General features: G+C 38.8%; 1 long non-coding RNA gene across 1 annotated transcript; it reads left to right on the forward strand.

Annotated features, from left to right (window-relative positions):
* The first annotated feature begins 3990 nt into the window (after window positions 1–3990).
* LOC121402840 lies at window positions 3991–4982 on the forward strand. The gene is made up of 3 exons (XR_005966809.1): window positions 3991–4195; window positions 4530–4601; window positions 4903–4982. It is a non-coding gene; the product is annotated as an uncharacterized LOC121402840 (long non-coding RNA).
* Window positions 4983–6000: the final 1018 nt, after the last annotated feature.

Below are 6000 nucleotides of genomic sequence, written 5' to 3' on the forward strand. Positions count from 1 at the left end.
ATACCGGCCAGGTGGCAACCCTAATTCCAAGTACTGAGAGGCCCAATCAGTCCGCCACCAGCCCACTAAAAAGTGACTTTCTATGGCATTTTATGGCAGCCCCTCTGTCATTTGCAAGAACCCACAGATTGCCAGTCCAGGCCTGGTGCGGGTCATTCGGGCCGGCTCCTGCACAAAATCTTCGACCTAGGCCCCTAAATCTTCGACCTAGGCCCCTAAATTTCTAGACTGGTTCTATAAATAGAGGGGAAACGGAGGGCTGGGCTGGATGCGGGTTGGGAGGGGGTGGGTTAGGATCAGGTGTGGGTCTAGAATTTCTCGACCCTCACACCACTAAAAGGCATATAATTACAAAACTACTTAAGGGTGAACCACCTCTTTATACTTCAGTTTAATATTAGATTTGCATACAGAGATAATCCAATAATCCCTCTCTTAAATTGCTTTTTGTCTGAATTAAAAGCAAATTTCCCCTTTAAGTTCTGCAAAGAGATGGCAACTTTTTAAATATTTATGGGTTACAAAATACCCTTCACATAGGAGCGATATATAAAATAGATTTCCATTAATAAAGTGCTGACTTTATTCAGCCTGGAATTAATTAGCCCATATGAGCTAATACGTTCTTGGCTGCCACAATGTTTTTTTTTTTCATTTATCAGCAGACTCAGAGTGGCTGTATGAGCATCTGCCAAACCCTGAGTATTTTTCAGTATGTTTAGATTGATATTTATCAGAGGTGATAGTGAAAGGTCTTGCTGCATTTAAACGATTCACAGACTATTTACACTTGGTTCATTGATTTGCCATTCCAGGTCTGCGTGCTATTACTTTATGTAAGTCTCTTGATATCTGGAAAGCAATTTGGTTTGCATATTTGTCTGGCCGCTCCAAAATGTTAGTACAAAAAAAGTAGGAAGATAAGGGTTTTCATTATTAAAGGGCAAGTCAACCCCATAATAAAAATTTGCCTAATAAAAGAAAACCTACTTTCAAATATACATTTAATACATATTTGTAAACCCAATTGCTATTGCCTGGTTTTTAGGGCAGTGGCCAACGGGGAGCTTTGTCGCCCTCCATTATGCGCGACTGCGGGGGACATATCTCCAGAAAATGCATTTCCATTGAAAATAAATTGCAGGTGATAAAACCAACATATCGCAAAGTCGCCCCAAAATTGCCACTAGAGGCTACTTTGGGCAACTTCAGAAGAACAAAGCAATTCATTGGTTTTACCGCAGGCGATTTCAGTTATTTCTAATGGAGACGCATTTTCTGGGACATTTGTTGCCTGCAGTTGTGCATTTTTATCGTGGGAGACAAATCTCCCCGTCGGCCACTGCCCATAAAGGGGTAGTCCACCTTTAAGTTAACTTTTTGTATGTTATAGAATGGCCAATTGTAAGCAACTTTTCAATTGCCCTTCATTTTTTAATTTCTATAGTATTTTTATTATTTGCCTTTTTCTTCTGACTCTTTCCAGCTTTCAAATGGGGATTATTGACTCCATCTAAAAAAACAAAACAAATGCTCTGTAAGGCTACAAATGTATTGTTATTGTTACTTTTTATTACTCATCATTCTATCCATGCCCTCTCCTATTCATATTCCAGTCTCTTATTCAAATCAATGCATGGTTTCTAGGGTAATTAGCACCCTAGCAACCAGATTGTTGAATTTGCAAATTGGAGAGCAGCTGAATAAAAAGCTAAATAACTCAAAAACCACAAATAATACAAAAAATGAAAACCAGTTGCAAATTGTCTCAGAATATCACTCTCTACATCATACAAAAAGTTACCTTAAAGGTGAACAGTCCCTTTAAACAATGTTGCAAAAGTTTTGGTTCCCCAGCAAAGACACGTCTGTGAATCAGCTGCCTTGTCTTACATTGTATCAACAGTCTGAGCCACCAGGGCAGAGAATAGAAAGGGACAGACAGACAGACACTGCTTTCAATAGCAATAAATATGTAAATAATGTAAAAACCATAGAAACATTGTAATGAATGTATATTGCAAAGTTGCTTAGAATTATGATTTCTTTTATTAGGCAAAACATATTTTTTGGGTGGACATTCCCTTTAACCTTAGCATGGGAGTTCACCTTAACATGTTTTTTGCTATAATGTAGAAAATGGTATTCTAAGATAATTTGCATTTGGTTTTCAAGCAGCAGGGGCCTTATTGTTATAGTGGTGGGAAGGGGAGACAGAAGTGAGGGGCATCTGGTTCCTAGCTAATGAAATAAAGCCACATTTTACTTTCTGGTCTCAAGGAGTAAAATCAAGGAATAAAAGACGTAAAAAAAATTACATAAATGTGTAATATTTCATGCAAGACCTTAGTACCAGCCGTACTATCTGGACATACCTGGGTTTGAACTATAGTTGGATCCGGGGCTTGGTCTCAATCATCCTAATATTACGTTTTTGAATGTTGGGCAGCATGCATTCATTCCTGATTTAGTATAGATCATTATAGGTGTGCCAATGAATGTTCTCAAGTGGAAGCAATACAAGAACTATTTGTTCCCTCAATAATAAGCAAACGAAATATCAGTAGTGGATTCCGTCCGGTTATTGAGGGTCATTAAGTTTGTCGTCATTGTGTCAAATAATATTTCAATGTCTATAACACGTGGCTCAGGTTCACCAGCCCCAGGCCATCAGCTAGGGAAGCAGATATCCATACATCCCTATGTATTTTGTGCTTTTATCAGTGATATCCAACCAGTTGCTCTTGAGCAACATGTTGCTCTCCAACCCCTTGGATGTTGCTCTCAGGGTCCTCAAAGCAGGTGATTATTTTTGAATTCCAAGCTTTAAAGCAAGTTATAATTGCATAAAAACTAAGTATGTGCCAAGTAGAGCCTCTTGTAGGCTGACAATCCACATAGGGGCTACCAAATAGCCAATCACAGCCCTTATTTGGCACCCCAAGAGACTTTTTCATGCTTGTGTTGCTCCCCATCTCTTTTTACATTTGAATGTGTCTCACTGTTTAAAAAGGTTAGGGACCCCTGCTCTTAATTATAGGTTCTAAAAATAAGCACCTGTGGCGTGAAATGCCTATTTCTCTTGTTTTTTTCAAAACTTCTACATGTTTTATTCAGCCTGTACAATCATCATCAACATTTATTTATATAGCGCTGTCAAGATACGCAGTACAATGGTTTTTTTTGAGTGGCCACCTCCTTTTTACTGATTTTTTTTTTTTATAACTAACCACAAGTTCATGATTTTAATTATGTAGAAAAGGAAGTTGCTGTTGCATGTTTTTTTTGTAAGCCTTACATTGCACAACGCAAAGCCACGGTGATAACAAAAGAGGAAGAAAAGAAAATATACGTGGGTAGGTTGATTTTTTTTTTTTTATAATCGTAATTCATATGATGACTTGCAAGCTAAAAGCCAACCCTGCACAAGTCTTACCTGTGTTGTTCAGCCTGCCGTAAAGGCCACAAAAGAGCCCAGTGGCTAAATCTACAAATAAAATCTTTCCACCTTGGCTGTAAAGACAGTTTTACCTCTTATCCCAAACACACACCACTATCCATGAGCGATGCTTTATTGATGACAATTTTGGGATCAACAGTTCCTCATTCCCTCATAGGTTGATCCTAACTCTCATCAAGGGGAAATTATGTTGTGTTTTACCATTTGGGCAGTTCTTAACCTCATTGCTGCGCAATTAGGCTTGAACAATTACAACACGATATTGGTATTTAAAGACCCAAGCACCAATGGGGAGGAGAAGGGGAGGGGAAACTGACAAATCCAATTACAAATTTCAAGGTATCTTGTACCCAAAATAGATGGCTACACATATCATATAAAATAACATAAGTATAAAACACGAACATTTATTTCATTTCATTTCCCCCTGCAAGCTTCTCCAGGAACAGATAATGAAACATTTATTATAAAATTAAAATGCATGATATAGATAATGCTACATGTATTTAGATGCATATATAACAGAAATCACATGCTTGCATTAATTCAGTATTTCATGATTCAGGAGTAGTCTGGTGGTCCATTGGTTTGTCTTGCGGAAAAAAGGCACAAAATTGACACCATTTTTGGAATTGCAAGTTGGGCTGTCAACTGCGAGAAAAAACTCTAAGCCTGGCATCTACACCAATGTGCCATAATTTGTCGACTGGATTGGTGAAATAATGAGTGAAACAGGTACGATATTATCACAGTTACAATTAAAACCTTTATGTATAGCGGACTTGTTAATTGGTCTGTACGGAACATATAGGCATTGTATCTGAAAAACTGGGGGGATATTAATGTCAGCTTTCAAAATGAACCCTCGACCAAAGAACACAATTAAACTATGTGTATGGGAATAACCCTACTCAATATTTGTGACTAGGGGAGTGCCAAGCAATGCAAGAGGTTTGTATCAGTTGGAGAGGTTTAGACCAGGCACCAGGCAGAAATACTCTTGGGGCTGAAACTAACAGGAATATGTAGATGCTTCCCTGAATATTTCAGTTATGTCTTCTCACTAAAGGACAAATCCATTCAAGTGCTGGCAACCTGAATCCCCATCAGACGGAAAATATGGAGCCGGAAGGAACAGAAGGTAGTGGCATTGTTCAAGTTATTCTTTTCTATTTGTTAATATTTCATAATAATTCTTGTGTTATAAAGCAAAAAAAAGCAGAATAATAGTAGTTAATTTTGGAGGCTGGGGCACTTATAATGCTTTGTCTTTTTATTCTTCCTGACTTTAAGCTGGAAATCTGATTTTGCCCTTGTTGCTAAGGTAACTAATGACTGTCCATAGTAAGAAACCTTTTGGAAATCATCATCCCATGTACTGTACATAGGCAGTTTCTCTCTAATGGTGCCAGCTCCTAACAAAACCTTTATATTGCATCCAGCTGTGAGGATGTGGTACTACGCAGTCACCTGGAGAAATTAACATGGAAACCAAAGGCCAGATGTATCTCAATGGTTTCAGGTAGGTCTCCACAACCCATAGTCTGCTCAAGACTCCCTCAATGTAACGGGTCAGCCACTTACTAATGTACTTGGCACAAGTGTAGTGGACAGTGCCACCTGGTGGTTTGACAAATGTATGTATGTATTTATGTATGTATAACTTTATTTGTAATATATATATATATATATATATATATATATATATATATATATATATATATTGTACTTTTATGCACTGTACAGCGCTGCGGCTCCTTAACAGCACTTTACAAATAAAGTTATACATACATACATACATACAGAGCTCAAGTGCTATGTGGTAAGAGACGTAGTGGGAAGGAGATCCCTGTCCCATAGAGCTTACAGCCTAAGTGGATGGGAGGCTGACTAGAGATGTCGCGAACTGTTCGCCGGCGAACTTGTTCGCGCGAACATCGGGTGTTCGCGCTCGCCGGAAGTTCGCGAACGTCGCGCGACGTTCGCCATTTTGGGTTCGCCATTGTTGGCGCTTTTTTTTGCCCTCTCACCCCAGACCAGCAGGTACATGGCAGCCAATCAGGAAGCTCTCCCCTGGACCACTCCCCTTCCCTATAAAAACCGAAGCCCTGCAGCGTTTTTTCACTCTGCCTGTGTGTGCTGAAGAGATAGTGTAGGGAGAGAGTCTGGTGTGCTAATCTGCTGCTCCTAGTAGTTCAGCAGCACCAACTTTAATTTTTTTTTTTTAATATTCATTTTTTTTTATTTTACTTTTTTTTATTTTACTACCGCTGTAGTAGTGTATAAGTTGACCTTTTAGGCATTATTTGCCCAGTTTTTTTGGCCGCAGCCACTGAAGCACAGAGGCCAGAAAAAATATGCCATATAAATGCTGAAAATAGTCATTTTTTGCCATACGTTGACCTTGTAGGCATTATTTGCCCAGTTTTTTTGGCCGCAGCCACTGAAGCACAGAGGCCAGAAAAAATATGCCATATAAATGCTGAAAATAGTCATTTTTTGCCATACGTTGACTCAACGTATATGGCAAAAAATGACTA

Source organism: Xenopus laevis, chromosome 4L (assembly GCF_017654675.1).
Source record: "Xenopus laevis strain J_2021 chromosome 4L, Xenopus_laevis_v10.1, whole genome shotgun sequence".
In the NCBI taxonomy this organism is placed as follows: domain Eukaryota; kingdom Metazoa; phylum Chordata; class Amphibia; order Anura; family Pipidae; genus Xenopus; species Xenopus laevis.